The 15,791-nt window shown below is 42.3% G+C and overlaps 1 protein-coding gene across 2 annotated transcripts in view; it reads right to left on the bottom strand.

Moving 5' to 3' along the window:
• The window catches only part of LOC139639581 (zinc transporter 6-like), a 35,938-nt gene that overhangs the window by 13,714 nt on the left and 6,433 nt on the right, over positions 1-15,791 (bottom strand). For both annotated transcript variants that reach the window (XM_071513706.1, XM_071513707.1), the window contains exon 2: positions 11,729-11,777. The gene's annotated coding sequence lies outside the window, so the exon portion shown is untranslated. The remainder of the gene's footprint in view (positions 1-11,728; positions 11,778-15,791) is intronic.

The following is a 15,791-nucleotide window of genomic DNA, read 5'->3' as shown; positions in this document are numbered from 1 at the left end:
GGACATAAAACAACAGAAGAAAATTCGGATGTTTAAGACGTTTTAGGAAAATATCCACTTATGCCGAACCCAGAAGTAAATTTTAGATGAGTATACCGTATTTCCTCTAATATTTATTTCCCTCAACTGCAGAGGGTACCAGGCCTTTATTGGAAGCAGGCTTATATTAGAGACAGGCCTTTATTTATAATTCCCTCTGTTTGATAAGTATATTTGCTCATATTTGAGTCCGAAGCCTCCTTGTTTTCTGATCTGCTTCTGTTGGGGTTTGTTAGGTATCCGTTTTTTTGTTACTGCAACGCATTACCGATAATTACGGTAATCAACGACGGCACGCTCACAGTGTCACAGTGAGAAGAGGAATCTGACTTTACTTTGTTTCTGCACTTTATTTTGTCGTTTCTAATGTTTCCAGTGAAAAGAATCTAGTGTGAACTCTGTCCTCTCTCCTTTTAGAATCACATGGAATCTCTGTTCTAAAGAGGAACTCAGGAACTTTTACTCTGAGGACATTTTAAATCACACACTTATTACTTTTACTGCAGGAGATTTCTACACCAATACTTTTACCTCTACTGAAGTAAAACATCAGCAGAGTAACAGTACTTCGACTGGAGCAGGACATTCTAGTACTCTTTCCACCGCTGCTGACTGGTTAGTAAGATAATGAACTTGACATGGAGGAAACATGATATCCAGAGATAAACAAGATTCAAGATTCAAGATTCGAGATTAACTTTATTGTCCCACAAAGTGGAAAATTTGGCTTGGGCTTTCACCCGTGCTGCAGCCGTAAAAGACAAAACATTCCACATACAAAAACATACAAAGATGTTAGTAAATAAAAACATACAGCAAGGTTCCTAAAAGCACCTATAGACAAACAGAGGAAACAAACACATCAATATAAGCAAATATTTGCATAAACAGAATGTGCCTGGTCATTCAATCTCCTATTCTTTCTCTTCATTTTAAAGTGCATGTTTCTGTGTACTGTGAGAACGTACTGTGTTTTATTCCTTGCCGTTAAAGACAAATTTCTCCCTGTGGACAATAAAGTTTGGAACTTGAAGAAAATCAAACTCATATGCCGTTACCTTTATTGAACTCTTAGCCTGAATCTCTAACAATTATCCACTAAGAATTGTAATTTTTGCAGGATTTCTGGAATGTGAACTGGAAACTCTTACGCTGTCCCTCTGTCTTGTGGCATTTCATTTTGTATTCATTATATGTTCTCTGTTTATAATTCCACCACAATGGAGCCAAAGGGAACTTTCCATGTGCGGACAATAGTTTCTGTTCTGTTGTGTTCGATGGAAACAATGGCACAAACAAACACAGTACAAGACTGTTCTGGTTGCAGCGGACACACGAGCCGCTCCACCAGCCGAGGACAGTTCCTCCTCCGCTAAGCTTCAGCCTCCCACTGCAGGGAATCCCGCTTTGTTTACGTTTGTGTTCAGGATTAGGCCTTTAACCCGATCACACAAGTCATAATGGACTTTAAGGGGACTTGATGGGATAATTCTTGTTTTGCTCCATGTTATGTTGATAAGGTCTCAGGGTGCGACAGCGGTCTAAGAACCGAGTCAGGAAGGAGTCTCCTCTGAATCTCATCCGTCTCTCACAGATCTTCCTCCTCCACTTGCTCCAATACGCTCTGGTCTTGATGGGGAGAAAACAGTTCTTAAAGCTGCTCTAGGGCAAGATTTTTATGTTAAAATACACCCGTCTTATCAGACTACATCGCAAAACCAAAGAGCGTCCAAAGAGCGTCCCATCCCCACCGACTGAGATTCTCCCAGTGAAACATGAGTGAGCTGATGAGAGTTTACTGATGTCACTGCACAGGGTTTCTGGGTATTGAAGTTCAAGCAGTTATCAAACGTTTTCTCCCGCTTTTCTCCCGTTTTCTCCCGTTACATGACCTGATGCAGTGCGGTGTGATGACAGTGGGACATGTTTAGTTTTTAGTTTAGTTTATTTATTTGACAATTCACTTTAAAAGGACAATTCCATGGTTGCAACACCAAGGCTTAGGGTTTGATGACAGTGGGACATGTTACATCTGTCATGTCACGTTTGCCCTCACGCCCGGGCTGAGCAGCAGACTGAATCGGTGGGACTCGACCGCTGTTAGCTGAAGTGAACCGAGTCACAACAGACACATCGATATCTCCTCTTCCATCATGTGAGGTGAAAACGGGGCAAAACGTTTTTCAAAAGGCTCAGCAGCAGCAGCAGCAGCAGTAGTATTTAAGGAGTGTGAGTGCAGTCCTGCTGAGGAAGTATCTCCACTGGCGAGTAAAACCGAGTAATAAGAGCAGAGAAGTTGTTAACTGAGTGAGCGCTCCCCGGCAGGCAGCTGTGGGCCTCGGGCCGCGGCTCTCACCACATTCTGCTGATTCCCCAAAACCCCGACCAGCCTTTGACCCGGCGCGCTCCCCGGGTAACGCGCCCCGGCCGGCTTCCTGGAACCGATTAACGGGTCAATGAGCGCGTCTCCGAGCGCCGCGTGTCGGATTGAATTTCCAATACGTCAAAAGGCCGGACGCTCTGAAGCCGCCGCGGTCGATGCGTCGAGCGCTGTCACAAATATGAACGGCATCACCGGCAGAAGTCAGAAGTTAGCGTTAAAAAAACAAAACAACGCCATGCACGCCAAAGTGCGGTTAACGTCGGGCGTGTAATCCGAGTAGTCACAGGGTAGCCACGGGCGGTGTGACATAAAACTGAAAATATCAGTAGGGAATTTAAAAAGGAGAGGAGCAGGGAGAGAGGAGAGGAGGAGGAGAAGGGGAGGAAATAGGGGGAAGGAGGGAGATGGAGATGAGTGTGGAGGGAGGAGGAGATCTGCCTGAAGTCTGACAGAAACACTGATCTCATCTGCAAGTTGTTGTTGTTCTAAAGAAAACTGAGGAGTTTGAATGTGGAAAAGACAGTTATGAAAGTGTTTTATTCTTCCTTTATTGGATTAGTCTCAACCTTTCCTGTAATCTGTTGGTTTGGCCTCAAAGAGTAAAGCCAGACTCTGCAGTAAAGTGAAGCTGTGCTGAAAGATCCGGGACGTCCCGCTTCAGGAACTTTCTCATGTATCAAGTGAGAGTCACTGGAAAGGCCCAGGTGATCTCACTGGACTCCCATCATCCTCTGCTTTCCCCAGAGTGGGAACTAGTGCTGAAACGATTAGTAGATTTATCGATTAATCGATCAGCTGAAAATTAGTTTTATATAATTTATATACATTTTTTTATATAATTTTATAATAATTATGTAATTTTTGATGTCATTTTGATAATCGATTTAGCTTCAGCTTCACAAATGCTGAGATTTGTTTGATTACCTCACCAAGGAGGTAAAGTTTTCACCTGTGTCTGTGTGTCTGTCAGCAGGATCTCTCTAACAGTCTGGCACGGATCTGCACAAAACTCGGTATGAAGGTTGGTTACGGGCCAAGGAAGATCTGATTCACCTTTCATGTCGATTGGCCAAAAGGGGGCGTGGTTGTGGGCGTGGCTTATCACCAAAAGATGCATAACTTCCTTGCAGGGTGTTGACAGACATGGAGGAGGTCTGTGATCACCTGAGCACATTTAGTTTTCTCTGTTTCATTTCATTATTAAACTAGAAGGGCTTGTTCGTGAGTCAGATCTGGATCCACTCAAAAAAGTAATGGGTTCTTCCTTGGCCCATGATACACCCTTCCACCAAGTTTCACGAAAATCGGGCCAGTAGTTTTTCCGTAATCCTGCTAACAGACAAACAAACTGAAAATAATCATTAGTTGCAGCTCAGCAGGTACAGGAAATGCTATGTGTTATTAAATAAATTTGAGTCGGTGCTTAGCTGTTCACCACAGGAACCCAAACTAGTTCTGAGTTGCCTTCATTAGGTGAAGCTGTTGCTGAATGTATTTACTTATTTATTGAGTGTTAATTGCTGCTTTGTGTTTTTTTTTTGTTGGACTATTAGCTGCGAAGCAAACTGACCCACAGGGAAATTAAAGATTTAATTTGTGAAGAGAGGAGGTTCGGAGGGAGCAAGTCACAGTACAATAATGTAAAATAATATTACACTCCATTTAGGGGACGATTCTCCAAAACACCTTACAGGACCAGGAGGGTATGAGAGGAGAAGAAAGAAAGAAAGAAAGAAAGAAAGAAAGAAAGGAAGAAAGAAAGAAAGAAAGAAAGAAAGAAAGAAAGAAAGAAAGAAAGAAAGAAAGAAAGACAAGAGGAGAGAGGAAGAGAGGAGGAGAGGAGGAGAGAGGTGGGGACTGGATTGACAATCCCAGCAATCCCATAATCCCCCCTGATGCATTGATATAATTTGACATGGGACCTTGTGTGTGTGTGTGTGTATTTGTGTGTGTGTGTGTGTGTGTGTGTATTTGTGTGTGTGTGTGTGTTAATCCAGACGCGCTGCAGACACAAAGCGTGGGATTAAAAGGAGACACACAAACACTTGATACACTGGTCTGTTGGTCACACACACACACACACACACACACACACACTTTCTCCATTTTACTGTTTGTCAATCTCTGCTAAAACACATTTTCTACATTTCTCTCTCTCTCTCCCACATTCTCTACATATCCCTCCCTCTGTTCACCGCTTTGACACACACACACACACACACACACAATCTCTCTCTCTCTCTCTCTCTCTCTCTCCACCCATTTAGACACAGACACACACGCTCACAGAGTACTTACAACAGTTACTCTGTGGGTCCACACTCTGGATTGAATCACAAACACACACACACACACACACACAGCCCAGGCTTCTGGCTGGTGAGGCCAACAGAGCAGCAGGCTTATATAACCCAGTTGGCCCCCAGACCCTGCTGGGGTTAAGTGGGGACAGCACAACCCACACACACACACACACACACACACACACACACACACACACACGCAAGCAAACACACATATGCATACACACAGAAAAGCACTCAGAAGAACACACACACATGCAGATAGGCTTGTGCACACAGAAATGCATGCATGAAGGCATACACAGTCTCACACACACACACACACACACACACACACACACACACACACACACACACACAGAGTCACAGTCACAGAGTGGAAACTAGGCTGGGACGTCCTGTTCATTTCTGCCCTCTCAGCCAATCAAAGCTCAGTTCTGTTACGGAACTCTCCAGGCTGTCGCCCCGGGTAACCTGCACCAACTGAGCTGTGTGTGTGTGTGTGTGTGCGTGTGTGTGTGTGTGTGTGTGTGAGAGCTTGCCTGTGTTTGTGTGCGTGTTAGTGTGCATGGATGCTTAACTGTATGTGTGTGTGTGTGTGTGAGTGTCTGCATGCCTGCCTGCGTCTGTGTATGTCTGCCTGTGTGTATGTGTGTGTGTGTGTGTGTGTGTGTGTGTGTGTGTGTGTGTGTGTGTGTGTGTATGGTATACATCACCCACTTCCTCCATCAGCTGCGTCTGAGCCACAGTGATCCCAGATGTAAGATCACACAGTGGAATGTAATATTCATCCTGGCAGTCAGCGCTGAGCCTCAGTCTGCTTCGGAGACCGGCTCTGTCTATACGTTACCACGGCAACGCCAAGCAAAAAAAGACCCGTGACTCCTGCCCTTCTGGACCGGAGCCTCTTTGTTGTTGTTAAAGCAGAACAGAGCCGCTGTCCTTCAGAGTTACAGACCAGTCACTTCTCACTACATCTACTTTATATTTCCCCCGATCATTTTGCAAAGATGCTGCTAAGCAATGGGATATTTTGCCATTTACTCTTTTTTCGTTGTTTTTAAAATACAAACTTTATGGTGTCGAAACAAGCAGATAGTAAACATGTTGTCCCCCACCAGTGATGTAGTTCCACCTTTGGGTGAAATTGTATAAGCATTTTGGTATGGGACAATGAAAGGACAGATTGACCATATATTTCTGTTGCCTACTCTCCTCAGAATTAGGCTTACAAGTTATATCTTGAAATGTAGTAACTGTAATTGCCCTGTTTTTACTCAATACAGTACAAAATATAAGAACTACAATACGCAATAAATACAATCCGTATATTACACAATGTACACTACAATACAATTTATAATACAATATAACATACAACACCAGGAGCGTGAGTGTTATGAATAATATAAATGCTAAATGATAAGTGATATATGGTATTGCACAGTAGGTAAGTGGTAATATGATATAAGTAGTCAACACTGAGGCACAGTGGTAGTGCAGTGATGATGCAATAACAGAACAACAGTCCAACAACTGGACAATAACTACAGTGTCTTGTGGTTAGAGGTTTGACTCTCACTTCAACACATCAACCCAGTCTGATGTCTCCAAGTGTGTAGCGTGTGTAGACTGTTATGTTACCTATGAAAACTTTAACTGTGTTGCTTTACCACTGAGTCCCCATTCACTGTCCCCCACATTGTATGATAACTTTAACTGTATGACCTGCTTTACCACTGAGTCCCCATTCATTGTCCCCCACATTGTATGATAACTTTAACTGTATGACCTGCTTTACCACTGAGTCCCCATTCATTGTCCCCCACATTGTATGATAACATTAACTGTATGACCTGCTTTACCACTGAGTCCCCATTCATTGTCCCCCACATTGTATGATAACTTTAACTGTATGACCTGCTTTACCACTGAGTCCCCATTCATTGTCCCCCACATTCTATGATAACTTTAACTGTATTGCTTTACCACTGAGTCCCCATTCATTGTCCCCCACATTGTATGATAACTTTAACTGTATGACCTGCTTTACCACTGAGTCCCCATTCATTGTCAATGCCGCCCCCTAGCGGCACAAAGTCAACGTTACAGTGTGACTAACTAACGAACTAACGAACGAACGGACGGAGACCGATCCATAGTCCCCCCTTTGGTGGGGGACAATGAACTGCTGTCCCAGCTAACAAGACGGCCTAAATAAAAAGCTCCAATTTTAGCTTCCCGTTGAGTTCAGACCTGATTTTAAAATATCATTGATCATTTTTAAAGCGATAAATGGCTTGTGCTCAGCTTATATTATGGAGATTTTAAATACCCACCCACACACAGACACACACACACACACACTCGCACACACAACTTGCATTTTAGTTACTGACTTTATAACTCCAATTGTACACTGGCTTACACTTGAATACTGAATCGATTTTAAAATTGCATTGATTACTTTTAAAGCTATAAAAGGCTCGGCCCCAGCTCTTATTACAGCGGGTCAGAGCGATATGTGGAGCTTTAATTAAAAACGGGATCTGGTCCGGTCAATGTCGTCCACTTCTGATATGATGGATGTAAGGCGCTTTCATTGATTACATTTTTATTATAGAATCGATCAATACTACACTGGTTGTCTATGGGAAGCCCTTAACATGAACTGATTCTACTGAATTAGTTTGGATTCCACACAAGTATGCATAAATGTTTTTATTATTATCATCATCCTGGGTTTCATCAAATTGTTTTAGTGTCCCATGATGGTGTAAATACCTTTTCAAAGGGTTTTTTTTTTTATTCTGGAGGGAAACACTGAATACAACTAAATTTGGGGGATTTTTTTTTTGCATTACCATCATCATATTTAATAATACTACATATTGACGCAAAATATCAGCTATATTCATTATTTTCAATTTGTTTCACCTGTCATGTTATTATCTGGGTCATGTGACTGCCTACCATTGGCTGTTGCTATTATATAGGTGAGGCCACACCCATGTAGTCTGTGCTTAAAGCCCTGAAGAAGACCTACAGTGGTCGAAGCATGTTGGCTTTTTTAATGATTTTGCCACTACAATAACGGCTTTTTAAATATTTTCTTCCTCATGGTTATATTTTTATATTTGGAGTACCTGGATTGTCCTTTTGTTTGTAGCACTCTTTTTTCCCCGTTTTCCAAGAGCACCCGACATATTTTTTTATCCTAGTTTAACAATATAGAGCAACCAGTCATTTCCTTTTTTCTTTAGAAACCCAAATCGACTGAACTGAGTCTTACATCTGCAGGTAAAACTGTTCCAAAGTGTTGATTAAAGATAAAAGTTGCAATCAGGGCCACTAAACTTTGGACAAACCCACATAAGGAAATACAATTAGCTTAGATTCAATTTCATACGATTACATTAACTATGTAGGCTACTTTATTTTAAGATACAACCAAAAACCAGCAACTTATTGCTGTCAATATGCTGAACTAAATCTGTTGCTGAGGTGACAAACAGAGTTCCTAAATTTGGGGATAATGTGAGACACAAACTCACTTTGATAATATTTAATTTAACTGATAACTTGATATTGCTCTCATTATGCAGCAGTAGTCAGATTAATTGTGTAATTGGGAGTTCATTATATTTTTTGGTTTTGCTGAGTTGTTCTGAACCAGCTATGGGCTGTAATGGAGCCAGTTGTCCCTTTATTACAGCTGCTGGTTTCTTAATATGTTTGTTTTATTTCTTCTATTTTACAGCACTTTGTAACTTTGTTAATATAGTGCTACAAACATAGTTATTATTAATATTTAAAGTAGGTATTAGTGAGTTGTACTGGAGCTGCTGAGCAAGTAATCTGAAGGAGGAGGTTGTACACTTTTAAAATAAAAATGTAGTTAGTTGAGCCTTTTCCTCACAATTCATTAAGCAATGGATTCTGAAATAAAATGAAAAACGTAGTGTTTGAGGCATTAATGATATTTTTTTTACGTTTTCAGCCTGGCACCCAAAGGAGAAGTCTGGTCCCTCTGTAACACTTCACACTGGCCGATGTACAGTACACCAGCGCTCTGGGAAACAACGGGGCTTATGGGAAATGTAGTCTTCATGTGGAGAAACACTAGCACTAACAACACTACTGGTGTGAGATAGAGGAGAAAAATCGTCTCCAACACCTTGCACCTTTCAAAGTGACAGAAAACATATTTATAGACTTGCTTTCATGTGATGATCTTTAATGAAGTGTTTCAGACTACTTTTTTATGGTTTACTTCTATATTTCTTACTTAATTTAATTGCTTTTGCCGTTGATTTTATCTCTTGCAGTGTTTTTATTCTTCACTTAATTGTTACTGTTTTGGAAAGTGACACATAAATAAAGATTATTATTGTTATTATTATCATTATAGAAGGACCCAGCAGATCAAGTGTAGGGACTTGTTTGGTCCCGAACCATAGGGTTTAGAAACCAGGCTTTAAACTAACACTGGCCTTCGTGATTCAAGACAAGAGTGTTACTCAACCTTCTGTTAGGTTCTTGTGTGTTTGTGTGTGTGTGTGTGTGTGTGTGTGTGTGTGTGTGAATGAGAGAGAGCACAAGATAGCAGAGAAGACAGAATGAGGTGCAAGATGATCTCAATACTTAAACCTGAAACTAAAAGCCAAACTGACATCCATTATTCACACAAACAAGAAGGGCCATTCATCACATACTGTATGGAGGTGTGTAGGGGTGTGTGTGTGTGTGTGTGTGTGTGTGTGTGTGTGTGTGTGTGTGTGTCTGTGAGTATGTACACACATCTGGAGGAGGTGAAAGGAGCAGATAGCTACAGAGATAGTCTTACAAATGGATCACTAGGATATCAGAGCTGGGGGTGCAGGTACCTGTGACCTTTGACCCTTGAACCCAGCTCATCTAGGGGTTAAAGATGTCCCATTTCCCCTAAAATGAATTTACCAGGAGAAATTTGTCTGAAATGACTTTTTTAGAGTCTGCTCTCATCTACAATCACTCTAATATAAAAAGTGATAGTACCTTAGTGTGTGTGTGTGTGTGTGTGTGCCTGAGGGAAGTGTGTGTGTGTGTGTGTGTGTGGGGGCGGGGGTCACTTGTCACTGTATTCTTTGGGAAACAATAAGAAAGCTGATCTTACAGCGGTTCTGAGAAACTCAATCAATGAGCCAATCTGTTTCCCTGCAGCCGCTCCTAAGCCCCGCCCACCTGACCCCACGACCCTATGCCTACCATGCTGGCCGAGGGTGACCTTTGACCTCACAGGAAGGCCATATGTGCATGTCAACGTATACACACACACACACCTGGATACACAGATTCACAACATTCGCACATACACACTGACAGACACATACATATGCCACACACACACACACACACACAGAATGGGCAATTCTGCCGCCCTCAGGAGATGAGGAAGTGTGTGTGTGTGTGTGTGTGTGTGTGTGTTGAGTCAGTGTAAGTGGATCCCTTCCTCTTTTTACCTTAGATTGAGATCTGCTGATGAAGGAGAGAGAGAAAGAGAAGGAGAGAGAAAGAGAGAGAGAGAGAGAGGGAGAGAGAGAGATGAATGGATGGATGGATGAAGGGAAAGACTTAAAAAAGACAGAATAAGAGATGGAAGAAGGAAAGTAGAGAGAAAGGAGGATGGAGAGAAGGGGGTATGCAGAGAGAGAGAGAGAGAGAGAGAGAGAGAGAGAGAGAGAGAGAGATGGATGAAGTGATGGAGGGAAGGAGAGAGAGAGGGAGGAGTTAGGATAGAGAGAGAGAGAGAAAGAGGAGAGAGAGAGAGAGAGAACAAGCACAGATCCTGTACAGACCCACAGTGTGTTCAGTTCTCCACACTGAAGCACTGCGACAGTTAAATGACCTGACTCCACTGATGTTACTTAAACACAAGATGACATCACCTACTGTTAAAGTGTGCAGGGCAGAAGACCAGTTACTGATCTGTTTCTGACTGTGGAAAGTTAAGTTTCACTTTAGTTTTCACAGCGGGAGACACAACTACGCCAACTACGGACCCCGGGAGTGGCCATTGGGAGAGAAAAAAAAGTTATATTGAGTCCTCGATTTACTGTAAGGTGCGTCACGTTTTAGTCCATTCGTGCGCACGAGATACAGTTCATTCCCTCGATTTTGTTAAACTGCAGTTTAGTAAAAAATGCAACTTAAAAGGAACCTTTTAGGTATTGCAGATAGGCCTAGTAAGGATTTAGTATGTTAATATCCACTGTCTGTTTACACTGAATAGGCAAATCCCCCAAATATTGCATCATATTTAGCCACTTAACCTTCAGGCCATGTAAACACAATCAGGTGCTGCAACACACCCAGAACAGGCCACATTTAAACATAATCACCAATATGTGACTGACTCTTTATAAGCTCCTGAAGAGCTCATGGATTATATATCCAGAGCACCATGTCACTATTTCGAGGGCATGATTTGGCAATTTGTGCACGAAAAGAGGAAATCGAGAGAACGAATTGTATCTCGTGCGCACAAATAAACCAAAACAAGAGCTCGAATTACATATCGTTACGTTACAGTAAATCGTGGCCACAACATAAATTATTTTTCTCCCGATGGCCATTCCAGGGCTCTGTAGTGGACTGAGTTCAGTCTGCTGGTCTGCTGTCTGTACATCTCCACATGACAGACATGACATGATGTCACATCAGGAGCATTAGAGATCCATTTAGATCCATTTCTATACACTGAGCAACTTTTGATTTTGTGCCTCTGTATGGGAAACACTGCAGCTCACAGTCAAAGACGCCCTCTAGAGGCCATCTGATGAAGAGCATCATCTCACTAAGCTTTACCTGACCGACTGACTGACTGACTGACTGACTGACTGACTGACTGACTGACTGACTGACTGACTGACTGACTGACTGACTGACTGACTGACTGACTGACTTTGGCTTGTGATGCCCTCGGCTGCACCGTGGGAAAAAAAAGGGGTGTAAACATTCTTACCTTCGACTCAGGTCTGCCACATGTTCCTGAAGCCAACTGCTACTGGCCGCTGGAGAGAGAGAGAGAGAGAGAGAGAGAGGGAGAGAGAGAGAGGGAGAGAGAGAGAGAGGGAGAGAGAGAGAGAGAGAGAGAGAGAGAGAGAGAGAGAGAAAGAGAGAGAGAGAGAAACCAAAAGCATTAATACATGTTTAAGTCCAATACAGTACAATAAAGACACTTAACAATTCAATACTAAATCAACAACAGAAGTCTTCCCATATTGGTGCCAGAGACTAAATCTTATCAAATGAAGGTCTGTAGCTGTGAAAATGTTGGAACACGTTAGGAAGCCCAGACCTGAGTTATGACAAAGTCTCAGGATCTAACTTGATTTCCCGCAACTTCCACACCAACTTGTTTCAGCTAAACCTCTGGGGACAGAGTGGAGCAATGACTGATGACTGACAACATATTATTATTTGGACAATGTGATAAAGTTATTAGATTAAATTAGGTCACCAGTCGTCAGTTAAGATGGAACATTAGTTGTGAATGCTCCCCTGATGTGATTTTTTTTTTTAGATATGGCTTCCAAACAGATTACTGGGGATTTTTGCTTGATCTTTGCTCTCCATTATACAGCCTGAGAGCGGCTGCAGGAAAACAAAATTATATGTGGAGGCCAATGGTTTATTACATCGAGGGAACAAGCTGCTAGTGCGTGCAAACAAAACAGACCATGTTCCCTTATTATGTTTAAGTTCAGTGCAAATTTACACACTGTTCCCTCATTATTTTTATGCACAACCTTATTCAAATGAAGACGTTCCCACAATTTAATAAAACACAAGTATGCTTTTTAAAGCGTGTGCTTGACGTTGTGACTTGTTCAGCAGTTCAAAACATTTAATTAGTTGAAGTTTTTGACAGCATTGATTAATTTAGTGTAATCAGCCTGATATTTTGTTGAATAAAGATTTATTTAAGTGAATTAGGCTTTTGATAAAATCAAGAAAGAGTATAACAAAAACCACTGTGCTCTCTTTTGTGGTGTAGGGAGTTAATCCTCCTGAAGCTCCAAGTCCATAGAAAAGAAGAACTGAAGAACAGAGAACATCTTTACAGTCTGAGATGGACTGAAGAACAGAGAACATCTTTACAGTCTGAGATGGACCGAAGAACAGAGAACATCCTTATAGTTTGAGATGGACTGAAGAACAGAGAACATCTTTACAGTCTGAGATGGACTGAAGAACAGAGAACATCTTTACAGTTTGAGATGGACTGAAGAACAGAGAACATCTTTACAGTTTGAGATGGACTGAAGAACAGAGAACATCTTTACAGTCTGAGATGGACTGAAGAACAGAGAACATCCTCATAGTTTGAGATGGACTGAAGAACAGAGAACATCTTTACAGTTTGAGATGGACTGAAGAACAGAGAACATCTTTACAGTCTGAGATGGACTGAAGAACAGAGAACATCCTCATAGTCTGAGATGGACTGAAGAACAGAGAACATCCTTATAGTTTGAGATGGCCCGAAGAACTGAGAACATCTTTACAGTCTGAGATGGACTGAAGAACAAAGAACATCCTTATAGTTTGAGATGGACTGCAGAATAGAGAACATCTTTACAGTCTGAGATGGACTGAAGAACAGAGAACATCCTTATAGTTTGAGATGGACTGAAGAACAGAGAACATCTTTACAGTCTGAGATGGACTGAAGAACAAAGAACATCCTTATAGTTTGAGATGGACCGAAGAACAGAGAACATCTTTACAGTCTGAGATGGACTGAAGAACACAGAAAATCTTTACAGTCTGAGATGGACCGAAGAACAGAGAACATCTTTACAGTTTGAGATGGACCGAAGAACAGAGAACATCCTCATAGTTTGAGATGGACTGAAGAACAGAGAACATCCTTGTAGTTTGAGATGGACTGAAGAACAGAGAACATCTTTACAGTCTGAGATGGACTGAAGAACAGAGAACATCCTCATAGTTTGAGATGGACTGAAGAACAGAGAACATCTTTACAGTCTGAGATGGACTGAAGAACAGAGAAAATCTTTACAGTCTGAGATGGACTGAAGAACAGAGAACATCTTTACAGTCTGAGATGGACTGAAGAACAGAGAACATCCTCATAGTTTGAGATGGACTGAAGAACAGAGAACATCCTTGTAGTTTGAGATGGACTGAAGAACAGAGAACATCTTTACAGTCTGAGATGGACTGAAGAACAGAGAACATCCTCATAGTTTGAGATGGACTGAAGAACAGAGAACATCCTTATAGTTTGAGATGGACTGAAATGGACTGAAGAACAGAGAACATCTTTCCAGTTCAAGATGGACTGAAGAACAGAGAACATCCTTATAGTTTGAGATGGACTAAAGAACAGTCCATCCCAGTCCATCGTGGGGCTTCCCATTCTCGTATTAGTGTGGATGTGGCCTGAAAAGATGGATGGATTTTTATATTAAAGGTCCCATCTGGTGTAAAGCAGGACTCTTCTTGCCTCTGTGATTATAAAGGAGTTGGATGGTCTATCTAAACAAGTATCAAAACTAAATCCACACAATCCATATTAGAAAAGCGAGCCTCTAAACAAGCTGTTTGGACTTCCGTAACTTTGTGACGTCACAAAGGTTCGCTCATTATCATTTTTGTAAGAAATAATAGACTAACAAAGTGTTTTTTTCAAAGCGGTTGAGCGGTTGTCATTGTTTATTACCGGAGAGTTTTCCCTACCTGTAGCCGCCGGGCCGCGGAGTCTCACGTTTCACTCTGGAAACGGTTAGCCAATCGGAACAAAGGGGTCGTTAATATTAATGAGCCTTAAAGACACAGCGACAGAAACAGCCTGTTCTTGGTAAGGCTCAGAGAGATGCTGGAAAATGAACGTGGAGAAATGGATTGAGAGTGTTTTTGGTTCATGACACCACACACACAGCTTTGAATGGACAGAAAGACACAAAATAAAACTCAGGGAAGTGGAGAATATGGAGCTTTAAAATCTTGCCTAGTGCAGCTTTAAGTTTCCGGCAGTGTTTTAAAAAGCAACATAATCTGTTTTAAATGTGTGCTATCAAATCTGTATGATGAGAGCAGGTGCCACTTTTGTTGCAAAATGGTAGAGATCGTGTATTTTTTGGAAGCAAACTCTTTCTAAAAAGTAGAAGAGGAGGGCAGAGTCACCCGTCTCCGTTCTGACGAAGGATAAAAATACTGGGGGAAAGCAGATCGCCCACTCGTCTTTAAAAAAAGATAAGCGCTCTCTCGCTCCGCTGCTCCATCCCACCTTTAATGTTTGACGACGCTGGGAGGCCCGAAGGCTCGGCGTCAGGTCAAAGGCCTTTCACATCCAATCCTTCTCAGATCCCTCTGTGTCTGGGTGTGTGTGTGTGTGTGTGTGTTTGTTGGTGTGTGTGTGTGTGTGTGTGTGTGGTGGGAGAAGGGGGGGGGGTAGTGTTTGTTTTGCTAGCGGGGGTGACTCAGTCTAAACAAACATTTTAATGGAGTGACTTATTTATGATCTGTGTGTATGTGGGGGGGGTGGAGGGGAGGGTTGTATGGTGTGTGTGTGTGTGTGTGTGTGTGTGTGTGTGTGTGTCGGGCATGTCTATCCGCCCGCCTGGCCCCCTGGCACACTACATTACCACTGTCTGGAACATGGTTGCATAATGCACTTTTAGTCTCGCTCCGCCAGAGAGAGAGAGAGAGAGAGAGAGAGAGAGAGAGAGAGAGAGAGTGTGTGTGTGTGAATGGATGAGTGAAAGTGTGTGTGTGTGTGTGACTAAATGATAAGGCTGTGCGTGTGTGTGTGTGTGTGTGTGTGTGGTAGTCTCATACCCCCCCTCCCTTCCCAAAATGTCAGATGTTAAGTGATGTTGAGACGGCTCCAAACGAAAGAGCAGACAACTGACACACACACACACACACTTATTTACAATCACGCTCATGTACACACACACCCTCAAAACACACACACACACACACACACGCTGACCTCATTCATCAGCAGACTGTTCATACAGATAGTGAGTCAGCCGGGGAGAGGAGAGGAGAGG

Source organism: Centroberyx affinis, unplaced genomic scaffold, assembly GCF_046629955.1.
Source record: "Centroberyx affinis isolate AG114_WGS23_722 - 3 ecotype Tasmania unplaced genomic scaffold, CSIRO-AGI_Caff_v1 ptg007434l_1, whole genome shotgun sequence".
Taxonomy (NCBI): domain Eukaryota; kingdom Metazoa; phylum Chordata; class Actinopteri; order Beryciformes; family Berycidae; genus Centroberyx; species Centroberyx affinis.
This window is presented reverse-complemented; position numbering and strand designations above follow the sequence as displayed.